The sequence below is a fragment of the Lepisma saccharinum genome, chromosome 30 (genome assembly GCF_977018435.1).
Source record: "Lepisma saccharinum chromosome 30, izLepSacc3.1, whole genome shotgun sequence".
In the NCBI taxonomy this organism is placed as follows: Eukaryota; Metazoa; Arthropoda; class Insecta; order Zygentoma; family Lepismatidae; genus Lepisma; species Lepisma saccharinum.
Window position 1 is genome coordinate 7,361,513 of NC_139258.1, and position 18,279 is coordinate 7,379,791.

Below are 18,279 nucleotides of genomic sequence, written 5' to 3' on the forward strand. Positions count from 1 at the left end.
CTTCTACCTTTTATGACAATCTCTTTCTTCTATTTACCAAAATAGTCATTCCCTTTTATTCATCGCTGTTTCTTATTTCCTCTATTCATATCAATTCTTATTTCTTCTATATTCCGAAGAGATATTCTTGTATTCTCGATAAATTCTTCTATTTATTCTTTCCACAGCAACTTCTTATATTTTCTATTATCCTTTGCCACTGGAAAAAGTCTTATTTCTCTCATTTATCGCAAATATTTCTCTTTATCATATCTCTTCTCTATAATATAGATAAATCATTATGCTGCATTCCTTGTAGAGAATTGAACCCAAGCTATAGAGGATTTTTAGGAGCGTCTAATCTGACAATAGCGCCTCCTCCTAAAACAACAACCAAGGGAAATAACCAGGATCGCTAATAAGAAGCGCTGCCAATGGCCCAGTGCGACTAAAAAGGATCGCAACCGTAAAGTGCTTCGGGGCGTCTAATTTGACAACAGCGCCACCGGGAACTAACAAACAAAACACTGACTATGTTCTCCTCGTCAGAAAGGTAAAAAAAGAGATAGAGTTCTTAAATCGTTTGCTTACTCAATAACTTTCCTAAACGTTTCGTATGCGGCCATATTCTTAATGATCTTAATTTACTATATACAACATTATATTTATTTCTTTTATAGTATTTGAACTCTTCTTTTATATATTTCTCAATTTACTGTAATATATATAATCCCTTTCCTCCGATCTAAGTTTTTTATAATTTCCTTTGCTCCTCTTTATATAGCGTGCTGCCATCTCTCGTCGATTCCGAGAAACCATTCCTCCTTGCAACGTTCATTGTGACATCGACTAGCACGTGACAGTATGCCTATGATCACATAGATCTAGCTTGCGCCCCGAACTACCACGCCAAGAGATATGCAATAATAACCGAGCCCATATTTGCTTTTTAGCCTTCTAGTCCAAATTAATCATTAGGCTAGCTTTATTTCTTAACGAATAATGGTTGCAGTATTGTGCATACCTATGATCGCATAGGCCTAACTTGCGCCCCGAACTACCATACCAAGATGTATGCACAACACCAATGAGTTCTTTTTAAGTTTAAAAGCTTCGTAGATCCGTGGCGAAAGTGTGATATTTCTTACGCTACATCCTCGCTTTTATACTATTTCGAGAACACAGATTCAAGTACAGATGAATCACTCACTATTTACAAAAAAAATCTACCAACAAACTGACATCTATACATGTTTAGAAATACAAATTCGTATAGTGCACTCTCGCAAACATGAAGATACATTAAACTACTCATAATAGAGTATAAAATACAATTAACAAAAGAAATACATTACAAACAAGGTGCATTATTACTAGAGCCCGGAAGTTTGGCAAAATGCCTCTTTTTATCTACTGCATATATTGATAAATTTTTCCGGATATACGTTTCTTATGCTGTTTCGAATGTTTTAGAAGCCTTTTCATTTTGCCTATTTTGCCTATTTGAGACCCCACTGCCTATTTTTAATTATAATGCCTTTTTTTTTTGCCTTTTTCAATTACATTTGACCATTTTTTTTAAAAAAATGTGTATATAAATTATTTTTCTCCCAAAAACCGTTATTGGCATTTATTTTTCTTCCATTTATTATGTGAATAATTTTCGCCTTATTTAAGAAATATTGAACTCATGCATGTTTCAACATTGCTGAAGGAGAAAAGTGTGAGAAAAATGTATTTCATGCTCAGTTAGGATATTGCCTTTCGGTTAACATTTCCTTGTGCATGATTGACTGCTGAAGTGGAGAGGTTGATTTCGAACACAAAGAAGATATTTCTGAAATCTCCCTCTCGAACCCGAAAATTTAAGAAAGTTGCATCTGAGCTTAGTTTACCTCCGCAACCAGTCGTGACCAGATGGGAAACCTGGATATCATCAGCTATATATTATGCTAACAACCTTCAAAAAATCAGTGAGGTGATAGATGCTCTTCCAGAAAATGAAGCGGCTTCAATTCTTGAAGTGGAAAAACTCCTGTGCTATTCAAGTTTATTTTTGCACATTATGGTGCATTGCCAGAGACAATTACAATTATAGCATCCATGAAAATCTACGAGGAATCTATGCAGCATATGATGGAAGTGCCAAGAGAAAAGAGGTCAGCTGTTGCGGAAAAGTGCAAACGGGTAGTGAATGCAAATGAGGACTTGAAACAATTGAAAACAATTTGTGATATTCTAAAAGGTGAAAATGCTGTTACCAAAATGAGTCCAGCTACATTAGCTTGTTTTATGTATGCTCCAATAACTTCTGTCGAAGTAGAAAGATCATTTTCTATTATGAAAAACATTTTCTCTGACAGACGACTATCAATGAATGTTGAGAACTTAAAAAAACGGCTTGTAGTTATGTGCAATCAAGACGGAGAAAATTGAAATGCTCTTCCCAATGTAGATTTTAACATTTTGCCAGAAATTATGGATAAAAGTAAGCGACTTCCAAATGTGCCTTTTTTCGGTTTATTTTGCCTTTTTTTGGTTTATTTTGCCTTTTTTAATTTTTAGTGCCTATTTTTCACATTATAAATGCCTTTTTGCCTGCCTATTTTAACGAAAATAAATGCCTGAACTTCCGGGCTCTAATTATTACATATAATAACAAGGAAATTACGCTTTCTTTCACAAAAATAAATATATTAGTGACATATTTTCTACTGGTGACGTCTCATAAAAATATGGATCATATCATAGTGTCGAATTATCAACCAGAAGAAACTTTCCGATAAAAACTTATGTGAGGTATTTTTTTAAGATCTGCATAAAATTTACAAGACCACCTGGTTGGGCAATGTTTCTTAACTGTGCATGAAGCCAACAGTTCCCATCGTTTCCCACTTTGACTAAAAAATTGGAAAAGTTTCTCTATGGTTTGCAAAACTGTCTTACGTCAGTTATTTCACATAAGTTATTTCAACATAATCCACAAATAGATTTAAATTATGGGCTGTACAGTGGAAGTAATTCGCTCGCTGTTTTCAGTTTTCCCTCATATCTCGTTTTAACCCTATTATAATCCTGTACGTAACGCTATCATAACTAGGGAAAGGGTTTGAAGGTGCAAAATTATGATAGGGAATAGGGGAAAAGGTTCTTGAAAGGTTTTCAAAAATGTGCAAAAAAGTACCGATAAAATGTCTTTATTCAATGGTCTCTTTTTCTGCGCCTTCTGTATATAACGCGCGCGGACCGCAGAGAGAACTGTGATTATGCGCGCGGACCGCAGAGAGAACTGTGGTTGTGCTGAATAGATTTTGTTAAAGTTTGTGTTTTCTCTCGCGGGTTTTGCTACATTATCTTGGGAACTATTGGGGCTGCAATTATACCATCTTATAGCTCTCGTTCTGCTCTACAAGATGAGACTGTAAGATTTTATGTAGCTGCTCAAGGAGAGTGATAATCATTTATTTTTCTGTGAATTGTTTTAACAAAACATGAAAGAAAAAGAGCAAAAAAGGTGCTGAAGCATCAAAGAGGGGTAGATAAGGGATACATGTGCTAACCTCACAATAGGGTGCAACAAAGTGTGTTCATTTTACTTGATTTCATGTCCTAAAATACACATCTCGAACGATCGGTTTGAAAACAGCTATATTTTTGGAAAGGTTCTGCACCTTAAAATCCGTTCCCTAATCATAACTTTAGCCTGGGTATTTAATTAACGAAGAGGAAATGTGTGTGCCTTCCTCGTTAACAGATTAAAATCGGGACAAGACAAGAGGAGAAGGAAAATTCAATAATAAAGTTTTTTTAATTCAAGATTAAGTGGGTAAAACTGCTCAAACAAATTATCGAGAAAATTTGCGAAAATGTTACACATGGAAAATACGAAAATTTGTCCTATTTTTTTTCCCGCCCGCAGGTGTTGTTCTCGACAGAGAAAATAGAGGGTTATGCATCTCTTAGCAATTTAAACACCTGCACATTTGCTGTTGAGTCTGCATCTTCAGTACACCCAGCATTCTCTGAATTCTAGCAGGAATTAGTATAATAAAGGGTGTTCCGTATAGGACGCCGAATTTGAATCGAGTGCTATTGTTTTATTTCGAGGTTGGCAAAAATGTTTTTACCAATGTTGACATCTGTTGTCATGACGATTAATGTAGCCTCAATTGTTTTGACTCGTTTGTTGTGGTTTCCTTCAGAAAATCCTCGAATAATCCAGGAGCGTGAAATCCATCCATCCGCTGAGAACGACTGTGTGGTGTGGGTTTTGGCAGGTGGAGTATGATCTTACACCCTATGATTTCTTCTTATGGGGGTTTGTGAAATCACAGGTGTACGCCAACAAACCACGAACCCTTTTGGAACTGACGGCGGAAATCATACTGGTGATCGGAGGCATCGGGACACTCTGTGAGAGGGTGATCAGTAATTTTGTGGAGCGTATAAATGCATGCAGACTCAGTAGGGGTGGACATATGCCTGACATTGTCTTTCATACGTAAATGGGAGATGTTACTGCTTACATATATGTGAAATATAACTATTTTCATGATATTTTCCCTATTTTTATTTAATGTTCTAATTCTAATACGGAACACCCTATACAAATATCATAACATGGCGAATGAAAAATATCATGAAATTTTTATTTTACTGCAGAAATACTGTATTACAATAACAGTTTAGGTGTTGTGTTTCATTGTAATAATTACTTTGGTATTTCTGACCTTTACAAAGCTGTAATGCCAGCCAGCATTGTTCGGGTTTTATATACGCAGCAGTGACACCAACTTACATGCGTCCGCGGGGCACACAGGTCCATCTAATAACACAGTTCCTACACACATTTTGTTACAGAAATGAAAGTACCCAATCTTTACTAGTCTGAGGAGGCTGAACACGGAAATTACATTAAAAAGGTTCGATTGGCTCTCGTTTTGGCGTAACAGAAGGGGTTGGGGCACATTCAAGGGCAACACTGCTGACGGTGTAGCACGTCGCATTCCAGTATATCACTCCATCCTTTGCTGTTTCAGATCACCTCAACATTGGACAGTTTGTATTCAGTTGTTCAGTGTTTCCAGTGTGTTCTTAGATTTCGTATATGCAGTATATACAGCAGTGTTTAAAGTGGAGGAAACAGAGTTATGCTTTCCCCCAAAAGGTAAAAAGGTAAAGTGCTCCCCTGTGCATAGCACCACGCCATGAAGGCGTATAGGGGGTGTGGAAGAGAATTATCATAAAGCATCACCAGCAGCATAGACGCTTAATCTGTCTTTCACGGCATCCCTCAACTATGTTTTCACGCTATAATTTCAAAATTTGAATTGTATTAATTCTTCCCAGATATCGGCGGGGGCCTCCTTTTGCGGCCGCTCTTAATACATTTATCAAGTGATGCCCACATTGCTTATGATTAATTATTATGTAACGTGAAATATATTTATCTTGAAAATAAGCTCCGATGGGTAACATGAATTATGCCGTCACTTCCAGTTTAGAGCCAATCTTAGAAAATGAAGTGCATATTCGTGTTCAGGAGGTCAATTTCAGTAAGGAACATCTAATTTCCTTTCTGTAACAGAAAAAAGTGAAAATTTGTAGAACAGTGTCATTTGTCGCGTTATTATTATTATAACTAGGCCTCGGAAGTTGAGGAAAAATAATTTCTTTTCTTAGTGTCCGAAGACGAGGCCCAACATAATGTATGTTCATTTTGGGTCATTGTAGGCCACAAAAAGGTGGGTTGTATTTGTCCTTTTTGCCTTTTTCGGCGTTTTTTGGCTTATTGGTTCTTTTTTAGCCTTTTTTTAGGTCTTAACGGCTTTTTTTGCAACTTCATCTTGTTTCGACTACGTTTTTACTGCCCATTCTCAATTCGAATCATCATCATCTCATCACTTATTAAACATCCTTTCTGTAGTAAAGAAATAAATATATTTGGACCCATCCCTGAAACGAGAGGAAAACCTTTTTGGACGACTGAAGCAGGTACGGTACGTACAAGGTCCTTTAACCGTAACTTGTCTGGAAGGTCGCGCTGTAAGCAGGGAGTCGTAACGTACCCAATTTGCGTTACACGGTACGTTCCATTTTGTAGGAGGAAGAGTATGGTTCAACTGCTGGTACCCATGTAACGTAACGAAATGCAATATGTTATAGATTGACGTTACAAGGAACGTAACAAAATGTATTATGGTAGATATTAACGTTATAAAGGAACGTAACGAAATGAGCACATTGGAACATAACGTAATATGCAATATGGTATATACTACCGTTACAAGAAAAGTAGTAACGAAATGCAATATGGTATAAACTAGCGTTACAAAAACGTAACGAAATGCAACATGGTAGTAAATAGCGGTACATAGGAACGTAATGAATGCAATCCTCCGTAACGGAATGAAGTGAAAGGCAATATGGTTAAATAACGTTACATAGGAATGTAGCAAAATGTAAACCACTGTAGCGGAACGGAACAAAATGCAGTTGGGTACATCCCATCTGCATAAAGAACGTAAATAAATTCAGTATGGTAGATGTTAACGTTACAAGGAAAGAACAATTCAGAAATGTTAGCAAGTAACGTTATAGGCGCGTGACGAATATAATCTATTTAACATCAAGGAAGAAAAAGGAATAGCCAAAATCTCTTACCTTTCATTGGAACATTGCGAAAAATAACTCAGTATATCGTATGGGATTAATGTGAAATAGCCGTGAAAAATATGGTTGTTTGTAAAAAAATGAATTTCAATCAGGGTTGTTAAAGGGTCAGGAATTTTAAATCAATTCAATTCCGGTTCAGCAGGGAATATTAGCAAAGCATAAATGGATCTGGACTGTAAAGAGCCTCTTTATGTATTTCAATTCGTTCCAGGGACATTTTACCTGATCAATTGAAATACGGCACAGGGACCTTCTTTCCGGATCAATTTAAAGACGGTCTAAGTTCCATATTGAAATGAAAGAATACGCAACTTCGGACCGAATTTAAACTGTGCGATAAAAAAGTTTCCTGTCTTGTTGCGGAACCCAATAGAACCCACTAGAATTTATGGGTTCGTGGACGTTTAACAACCCTGATTTGATATTAAATTACATTTTTGGCTCGAAATTGAATAAAGCTTCCAACTAGTGTAGAAATGAGTAGCAATAGGCGTGCGCACGGGGTGCAAGGGGGGGGGGCAAATGCCCCCCTCGTCATGGACATCTTTCGATATTTTAGACGCAGGGAAATATGCCATATACAATTGCATATTAACCCGATAATAGTGTTGCCCCCTCAAGAAACACCACTTGAATTCGAAATTATCGCATTCCTGCATCCCCCATTATAATAATTTATGTTAATTACTATGACAAATCAAATTATACGTGTGAAATATATACTTTTAGCTGATATTCGTTTTCTAAAGGGAAGAGGTGGCCATCCTCGGCCCCCTTCCAGATTTCCATGCCTCTATATTATTATACTTTATTCCAGAAATTTAGGGTAGAGGAATCATATCGCCGGTTATTAAACGATATTATGCTCTTGAAGAAAATGAAGTATTTTGAAGCCGATGAAAGTTCACAAAGGAACAACGGCGGAAGAAGGTGCAGTGGCACAACCACAGGAAGCAGGGGAGATTAGCCCTCAAACTTGTACAGAAATCAATTCTAGGAGGTAAGGAAGGCAACCATTGGACTATAGAAAGAAAGGTTGCAGTATCTAAGAGTAGCAAGACAAAAGGATACTCAAGATGGATTTAGTTTTCACGTCTTTCGTGCACTATTTCTTCCAGACGGCCAAGAGCACCTGCAAGGGGGCACAGAGGGGCAATTGCCCCGTCTCGATTTCTATCTTTATACCAATATAAAAAAGTTTTATAAACTTGGACAGTTGCTGCTGATTACGGTGTAAGTTTTGCCCGTGTAAGGTAATAAATAGATTTATTATTAATTTTTGAAGCCGCGCCGTTCATTTATAAACACATTGTATATGAGCCATTGTGAATTCGAGTCAATTTAAACATTTTGCGTTGTTGCGAGATTATCTATTAGGATAAAATTTGGACATAAATAATCTAAGTAGAAAAAGTGCAACTTGTATATCAAAATTGCCATGTCCATCTGATCTCCGAAAGTAGTGTTTAGCACGTCACATTTCAAGTATATGATTGATTGATTTGGTGTTTTCAGTCCACTTTATGCACAGTAAGGCTAATCGGGACTGGACCTTCAGTTTGAAGTGGAATCCGAACCACTTGTGCCTCCACCGGGTATCGAACCCCTTGATTACTAGGCGACGACGCAACCACTGCGCCATCGGGGAGGCCATTTCAAGTATAGTCCATGATTGTATCTAGTATATGAACGAGATTTGTCCCTCCTCTCAAACAATTCGTGGCTTGTCCCCACCGAACGAAGTGTGTCACTTATAAATTAAGTTTCCGAAAGCAGGCATTATGCATGAACAGAACAAAAAATACTCCTGAGAAATTACAAAAATTATAAGCCAGTTTGTGACCGGGAGTTATTGACGGTCCCCCCCCCCAACCTATCCGCTTTAGGTTCCGGGTTCGAGTCCTGGTCTGTAAATTTCTGTTTTAGGTGTCTCTTCATCAATTTCATCTATTTATCATCCATCTTCATAGTTTCGATTAATTATAAAAGTGACATAAAAGCAAAGTAAAATAAGAACAAATAAAAATAATTGCAAAATGACTACAATGTCAGAAGTACATTTGAAAAATAAAATGCGAGCAGAAGATTCATTTTCAAACAGGTATTTGGGTAGAATTGTGTAGACAGACAGCATGCTCCCGAAAGTTGCCAATCCACGTGTAGCATGACCTTCGATACTGGGGTTGCGCTTTTTCAGGAAAGTTTTCTCGACCCTCCTCAGGCGTCTTATCAAGAATGCCTCGGTGTTTGCAGCATTGCCAACTTTTTCCTCCTATTTAATCTGCGGTTGGCTCTACAATACATCATATTAAACAAGATACAACAACTGAATTACGGCGAAGTAGGTTAGAAACCCTGCGTGCTCAAGAGCAGCTTCGATAAGGCACCTGAATTGTTTCGAGCTGAACCAGGAAATGGGCGATCTTTATTCCCGAAGGCCATTCCGTAAAACTAATGCCACAAGAAGTTTTCTGTGTGGATTTGAGAGCATGAAATTGTAGGTTGATGATAGTACTACAAGACGTCAAGTGGATTTTTTTTCTGTTTCGTTATTTTATATAGCTTTGCTACCTATATAGTTTGAATAACTAATCAATCATTTGATGAGCAGACAAACACGAAGAAGCCGATCCCGTGGCAAATTAGTTAGCGTAATACACTGCGAAGTCTAATGTCGGATTAGAAAATATGGATGGGTCATTTGTCTTTATACCACTTCCATCACCTATCACATCCTTTATCATCGCGATTAACCGAAAGTGGTAGACGCGAAATAAAAATAGAACCTTTGCATGAATGTCCGAAAGAGAGGCAAGGGCACGACCCACCTGGAAAAGGAAAGTCAACCAAAAATTATATATATCGCGCAATTGCATTTTAGCTATAATAATATATGTTAATTATTGCATGAACATGATAACTTCAAATTAAAGCAATGGTTTTTGAGGAGACAACACTGTTATGGGGAACATGCACCTTGTTTGCCCCCCTGGAAAAAAAAACTACCTTGCTTGACCCTCCCTGGAAAAAAAAAATTCTGCAGACGTCCATGAACCTTTGGCGACTTCGGAGTATAAAGCTGCAACGAATTTAGGTAAAAATGGCAAAGGAAAAAATGGCAAAGTGAAAATGGCAAGCGGAAAAAATGGCAAAGGGAAGAAATGGCAAAAGGAAAAAATGGCAAAAGGAAAAAATGGAAACGGAAAAAATGGCAACGGTAGAAATGGCAAGAATAGAAATGGGAAATGCAATATATTCTGATTTTATGTGAAAATTGAGAAATTATGTCTAGCGTTGCATCATTTGTAATTAAATATAATATGATTTTGATGTCTTAACACTGTCTTTGAATAGATAAATTGTATTTGATGTTCCCAAAAATTATTATTATGCCGTTTAAATTCTTCATTCTTTAATCTGGTAGAACTTGCGGCTCCTATAAAATTACTATAAAATCACAAGTTAATGAAATACCTTTTTGAATAATTTCAAGCATGTGAAATGAAATTTGGAGGGTAGCATAGCATGTGTTTTAATTTTGACTGAAAACAATTTACGTCTTGCGCGCACCTGCTCATCACACGTGTTTAATACAAGTATGACTTCACCCCAACCCTTATCTACCCCCAGCACTAATTTGTGTCACTCGTTCCGCTCAGGGAGACGAACTTGTTTACTTCTTCGAAATGGAAATTGTTAGATCGCAGGAAGGTGGAGAGAAGCTCTTCTTCCTAGGATATGCATATACAAAACAGTCTGATCTGAAAAATGTTATAAGGTGGAGGTGTGCCGACAGGAACAAATTCAAATGTCGAGGAATTCTAAAAACAAATTCATATAAACAAAAAGCGGTTATTCTGCAGGCTGAGAGAGGACAACTGCCAAAGAAGAAAACCAGGAGAATATATACCGACATGCAACGCAGACTGCGAAATTTGTGCATTGATTACAGTGCTAACAAAAGAACATTGGAGGATTTCTTACGAGGAGTTTCACATAACCTAAAGTTGCAATGCATGTAAAGTGACGAAACCAATGGTGATACGTACATATTGTTAGTTAAATACAGAATTGCAAAGTGACGAAACCTAAGGTGAATATAATATATCTTTGTTAAATACTGCATCAATGTTTTTCTTCTTTCCAATTTACATATGATTTGCTTATAACAATTATTTATAATTCCCTAGTTTTGGAACCCAAACACAACCACTGGATATGTACAATAAATAAGAATTGTGAAGGTGAAGGTCACGTGTACAAAGCTTCAGGATTCAGATTTTCCGATTTTGCATGGTGCTGCTGCTATCAGTTCGGTTCGCCTTCTCAAGGTCGCGCAACAAGCAATTATTTTTCGTCTTCCGATAGAAGAAAGCTTGCCTCTCGCTTAGGTGGACGAACGCGTGGCACGGATGATTTTTTGGCTCGACCATGGTTGGTCCTTTATGTTTCGTCCTTCAGCAACTTAATCTAAGCACGAATCATTCTCATCGCCAAACAACTGTATTTTTTTTAAAAAAAAAAATGATGTAATACATGTAAACAAAGAGAGAGAGAGAGAGAGAGAGAGAGAGAGAGAGAGAGAGAGAGATAGATAGATAGATAGATAGATAGATAGATATAAACGTTTTCCATCAACAAACGTTTGCTTTGCTATCGTATAAAGTGAACGTACATGTTAAAATTCATCTAGCATAAATAATCAAATTAGAACAAATTCACATAAAGCGATTAAGTATGCAGAAAAGAAATATATTTGTGATAAATACATAGTTAATAAGTAAATTCCAATAACCAGAACTTTTGTCACGCCGAATCTTGTTTACGGATGTTTTCAAACGTTTTGTTTTACAATTTAATTTTTTCACTGACATCCAAAACGAAAATACGTATTATAACTTAGTTACTTTCAAGGGGTCAAAGTACTGTAATGTTAGTATGCTGCCGATCATAATTATGAGGCTTCTTCGAAAACGCCTTCGATAACGGTATTTGCTATTCGTAACGGATATGTGTATCACTTTTTCGAAACAGACTTTTGTGGAGGAAAAGAACTGTAACGTTACAAAAGTAACGAGCACAATTATACGAGACACCTATGTTATTCTCTCCGGAACACGGCATCGGACACGGTATTGCACATCGGAACGTCTGTATGATACCAGCTATAAATAACGTTGTTGCTTTGAAAAAAGGAGTGTAACGTTTTTACAGCCGTGACCTCAATTAAGTTACTGGTTAATTGTAACGTTACTATCACTTTCCACACACACTAAAGTTACTAGTCAATACGTGACGAACCTCTTTCTAACCCTGTAACGTTACTGGTTGATGGCAATGGATGTAACGTTAAAGTGTCACGTGAAGACCTACTCCTTTAGAGACCAGTTATGGTTCGGTACCGTTATGCACACGTGTAACGTAATGTTCATATACCCGAGGTAACATTTCTGTTCACGAAAAAAGTTATTCTGTTTCTGGTTGTAACGTAACGGAAACCATAATTGAAAATACCGTTCCATTTCGTTACGTTACGACTCCCTGGCTGTAAGTGGCATCTTTCTCTTGTTTTGAAGCTTTCAGCATGATGTATACGACCAGACAGCACACGCCTTCAAAGATCTCAAGTCAGATAAGGAGGTGCCGCGCAGAGGGAGGGGGTGGGGAGGTTAAAACTGAAGTTATTAATTAATTTGGATCACATTTATACTGTTTTGGGGTCCTTTTTTTATATTTTTAGGTCTTTTTATAGGTCTTTTGTTGGCAATTTATAGGTTATTATTTATTATTATATTTGTTATCGTGACTCTTGAATAGCTCATTGAAATCAATAAATAACACAAAACAGATTTAAAAAATATGTAATAAAGCATTGTTGGGGTACATTTTATTCCGCAAGTCATGTGGCATGTATTCTTAGTTTCCGAGAAGCGATTTAGTCGATTTTCTCAGTAGAGACAGGAGTGAGGTTCACCAAATACAGTATGAAGAAATAATAGATTGAAGTTATAGTTTGGATTTGCGCGAACATTTGTGTAATGTGGTTATGTTTTTCTTTGTGTTATTTATCACGGATGAACTTGTAATCAAGCGATCGAAGGTGAACAATTCTCTCGCACAGTGTTCAGATACTGTGATTTAAATTCGGTTCGGAAAACTGCTATTATTTAACATATACAGCGTTCATTTTACACTCGTGGGGGAAATCTATACCCTGTCCCAGCTATTTGGACGGACGAACAAGAACAAGTCTCTGCGCAAGTAATGACGCGAGACGGCTCCACCAATGAGATGAACGTAATTGCTTAATGGAGGGAGGGAGCGACTGGGGTTCACCGATTTTCCTGCTTCGCATTGGCTTTGCCCACTCAATTTCCCTCCTTGTCTTCTGTCGCTATGCGCGGTCCTGCTCCATAGTTAGCTGAGACAGGGTATAGCATGCAGTGTTTTTCAGAAGTCATGCAATTATAACTTTGATCGCTTCAATTCGAAAGCAGTAAGAAATATACACAGGTTTTTCCCCCTGTGTATCTAAGAGTGCTTTGGTGTCCTATCGAAGAAAGAAGGGGAAAGGGGGACAACATACAGGGAACCCGGTGTTGAAAACAATGTCTTGCTGTCTTTGCATTTATTATTTATTTATTTACTTTTCGCATGGAGCTTTTGTAGCTTTTTCTACCACTACATCGAAATTTCAGTGCCTGATGGTTAAAGTATTTTTACCTGTTAAAAGCTGAGGCTCTAAAGGGGTACTAAGCACATGTAAGGACAAAACACAAGACAACACACACACAGGTCTACAGAGCATTATACTGACCGTAGGTCGAAACGCCAGATCTTCGTTGGCCTGTGAAATTACAGGAAGTGAGGTTGACATTTGGGTACCTCTTACACGCCCAAGAATTCATGGCAGGCGAAACATCTCTGGATTTTTACGATGAAAATATAAAAGTGGTGTAATGTACAGTATGCAAGGAAGCTAATGTTCCGTGTGTTAGATGACGTATCCCCGTAGTCAGTGTTTCAAACTCGCCGTGTTTTCACTAGAACATGACGTGTCGAGTATTTTTAATTTTATTTTTTATTCTTTTAACTATGCTTGCCTAACCTAACTTAACCTAACCTAACCTTACGGAAAATGGTTTGTGGGGCTAACGTGAATGGTTTTTGGGGCTAACGTCAATGGTTTGCGACGTATTAGCATAATTTCAAATCCGGGCACGAAACTAGGTATTTTCCGGTGAAAGAGGTTGCAACACTGCATAAATCGACAAAACACTCGCACAACGCGCCCTGAACCAGTACGCTATCGCCCGCAATAATGTGTTACAGAATCGAAATAACAAGTAACAGTAAGTACTCGTAAATGTAAGAAATAGACATTACCTTAGTTAGAAATGCATTATTTCACCTTAGGAAATGTTCCGCATTCCAAAATAGTACGTTAGCAATGTAACAAATATCATTTATAGGTGTTTCCCTTATACTATAATAGTACCCAAAACTAAAAGCCCAATAAGGAAACTTAAAATTACAAACTTGTTCATCATAACCATAGTAACAATATTCCGTAAGTGGTTTGTTTTTAAAACCCTTATTTTAGCTCTGATATGTATTCAAAGTATTCATCCCATTTTGTTCAAAAAGTGGAATCTTTCCCTTCTTCGTCTCACCGCTTCAATTTCATTTATCGTCACGCATTCTCATCTTCCCGATTAGCCAAATGTTGCAGAAAACGAATTAAAATAAACCAAATCACACAATCACAAAGAATCGTGCTCTAAAGTGGCATCTCTTTTACAAAGTTGCAAGATTCAGCTCCGACTCTGGTATATGTGGAGTAAGGCCGCACATAACGGAATAGAAGGGGAGAAAGCGAGTTGGCGGAGCAAAGAAGTATATTGGTGCAAACCTCCGATAGCTGCACTTACAGCTCAGACGGCATAGTATCCGGCACGGGGCTATCCTTCAGGGCAGTGACCTTCTGTTGCCGCGTTTAACTATACCCTGTCCCGGCTAACTGTAGAGCAGGGCCGCGCATATCGGCAGAGGAGGAGGAGGAGGAAAATCGAGTGGTGAAACAGCAGTGTTGCTAACCGTACATGTACGGACGTAAGGTCCAAACCTTAGTCCGTACGCTGAATGCACGGCTTGTCAAAATTTGCTCTTGCAGTTTTAGCCCTAATATTTCCCTAAGAAATTCATAAACCTAGCGTACGGACCTGGAGACAAAAATACGGTCAGTTTGCCATGTGCGTTCGGTATTATCCTTTTCAAAAGTTTGCAACGCTGACAGAGAGAAGGAGCAAATCGGGTAACTCCCATCGCCCATTACCAGAGGCGTCTCGTGAACGCATGCGGTGCATGCTGCGCATGCGTCAATTGTGGGAAAAAGGACAGCTTGCTCTCCGACGACATTCATGAGCATTTCTACATTCTAATTTCTTCATATAGGAGAAGTATTTATTTTACACGAGAGCGCTCAACTAAGATTATATTACATTTCTTGGATCTGAAGTGAAACAAAGAAATAACTCTTTTCCCACAATTGACGCATGCGTCACTTCAGATCCAAGAAATGTAATATAAGCTTAGTTGAGCGCTCTCGTGTAAAATAAATACTTCTCCTATATGAAGAAATTAGAATGTAGAAATGCTCATGAATGTCGTCGGAGAGCAAGCTGTCCTTTTTCCACAATTGACGCATGCGTTCACGAGACGCCTCTGCCCATTGCACAATCCCGTTTCTCTCACTTTCATTGGTGGAGCCGTCTCGTGTCACTACTTGCGCAGAGACTTGTTCTCGTTCGCCTGGTCTACAGTTAGCTGGTACGGGGCTTGCGGTGAAATAACCAATTTATACCTCTTTGGGCATCAAACGACAACCTCTCCCCGAAGCAGTCAGCAGGAAAACAGGATTTTGTCAAAATAACCCTTCTGCACTGTGAATGGAAGCCGGTTGGTGCGGTGGTCAGGGAATGCTTCCCCTCTCACGAGTACATTGGTCGAGTCCTCTGGAGTCACTACTTGCGTAGAGTCTTGTTTCCAGGGACAGAGTATAGGCAGGATTGTGCTCATCCCCCTCCCCAAGCTACGAAATTTTATATGCGTCCTTCGATATTTTCTTCTCATGGTTTGTGATATTTTACATCCTACAAATTTTGAAATAAGGAAACAAAGAAAAATTTTAAAAAAATAACATACCTTACAATGGATGTCCCAAAAAGAGCGACGGATTTAATATGCTTAAGAAGATACTGTATATTTACAAAATGACAAAAATGTTTACATCATTGCAACGGATAAATGTTCCGATTTAGGAATGCCAAGTTTGATTTTCGCAACATGTCTTGTGGTTGGGTTGGTAACACTGTTCTTACAAGTTCGTTTATAAGTGATTGTTGCAGCTTAGTTGACACGGAGCGTTAAACAAAGGAATAACGAGTTTTGATGGAGAAAAATCAGTACAACAATGGCGAGTGTTATGCAGTGTGTGTTAGGAAGCTTCGTGCAATCCTTGGACGTGGAAGTGAGAGAGTACATTTCGCAAGTTGATCAAAAAATTTGAGGAAACATATGCCGGATGTCATCTTTCATTCTTAAATTGGAATATTTACCCGTTGTAATGATGTAAAAAAAATTGTTTTTTAAATATACAGTACAGTAAGCATATTAAATCCGTCGCTCTTATTGGGACACCCTTTATTTAGAGATTCGTAAATTGCACATCTGACTTTTTTAAAAAAGTTTTTCATATTTAAGACTATTTCAGTATTTTCTCCTCTTCCAAGTGTAATTTCCGTCGAATATTCTTTGCAGTTCTCTAAGATGAAAACACTGAGTGGTGACTTCTATCCATAGCGCCCTAGGGCCCGGCCCCCCTAGCCGCCCCTCGCTACGGACCTGCAGGCGAATAATGCACTTATCGTCTTTGAAACCTACTGTCCCTTAAAATCCGGAACGCATCCTTAAGCATTTAAGGCACAATTAAAACGTATCGTACCCAAGGTATTGGGTAAGAAGGTACAAGTCTTATGTTATTCTTAACATAGCAGGAAGCAGAGAAAGGAATGACTTGAGAGACGGCTGGGTTGGAATCGTGAGGGAGCGAGGGTAGTTGGCGAGAATACGATAGAGAGAGAAGGGAAATGGGAACCGATTATTGGACAATGATGCGTGAACAGATTGAATTCTGACAGGAAGGTCAGACAAGTGACAATTCAGAGGACAAATGTGGGAATAACCTTCATATGTTTGTGAGGCAAGTATTATCCTCTTCTTACAAATATCCATATCGGTTCAGTCATGGAGAGTACAGAAATGCAATTATTGCACATGTGAATTCTTTGCCATTCAATTGAATGTAATCTCTCGCATACATCATACTTAAGGCTAAGCGAGTGACAACCATCTGAAAGATGAATGATGAATAACTACACCACCCAATACAATCTAAAGGTTCTTGGTTCGATCTCAACGCAGTAGTAACATTGCGTTACGAAAACGTTGTTTACTGGGCACGAATAGCTAGCACATGCAACGCCCTTTGGTGGTACGTACTTATATATTATTTACCACGGCTACAGAAATATCTTAATCTCAGGGGATAGGTTCTTTATTCGAGAATTCCAAATAAGAAAGCGTTTTATAGCCAAGAGGATATAGTTAAATGCGGATCTATATTATGAAAAACTATACACAATACAGAGAAAACATATAGCGAAGCTTGTATATACATTGAAAATATATATATATATGCTAATTCCAAATTTACGTCGGTTATATTCTTCTTAAAAGGAAATCTTCTTGTTCTTTCTTCTCGTAATTTCTGGAAAAGGCTTCTTCTTCCTTCCTATCTTTCATTTGGGAAAAGGCTTCTTCTTCTTTTCTTTCTTCTACTTTTGGAAAATACTTCTTCTTTTCTTCTTTCTACTTTTGGAAAAATACTTCTTCTTCTTTCTATGTTTGGAAAAGACTTGTTCTTTTCTTCTTTCTATTTTTTGAAGAAGGCTTATTCTTCCTTTTCTTCTCTTTGAAAGCGTAATCTTATTTATTACTTATATGCGCTCGCTTTCCCCGTTTCTTTGGCAAACGATACAAGCTATACTTATAGAAAGAGTAGGGTCGACTAAACTGACAATAGCGCCACCTCCTATGTAACGACCAAAAGGGGAACAGCCCAGGATCGCTAACAGCAAGCGATGCCTGTGGCCCAGTGCGTCTATTAAAAAGCGCAACCGTAAGTGCTTCGGGGCGTCTAATTTGGACACAGCGCCACCGAGGGACGGACAAATACAAAAGCTGACGATATTCTCCTCGTCAGAGGTATTAAATCCAATTCTGATCACTAAGATCAGAATGGAGAGACACATTTCTGAATTCATTTGCTCACTTATTAACTTTCCTGATTGTTTCATATACGAGCATATTCTTATTTATCTTAATTTACTATATACAACATTTTCTTCACTACTCCTATAATTTTTATACTCTTCTTTTATATATTTTGCATTTACTATAATAAATATAATCGCTCTTCTCCGCTCCAAGTTTCTACAATGAACTCTGCTCTTCTTTATATGGCGTGCTGCCATCTGTCGTCGCTCTCGGGAAACATTTTTTCCT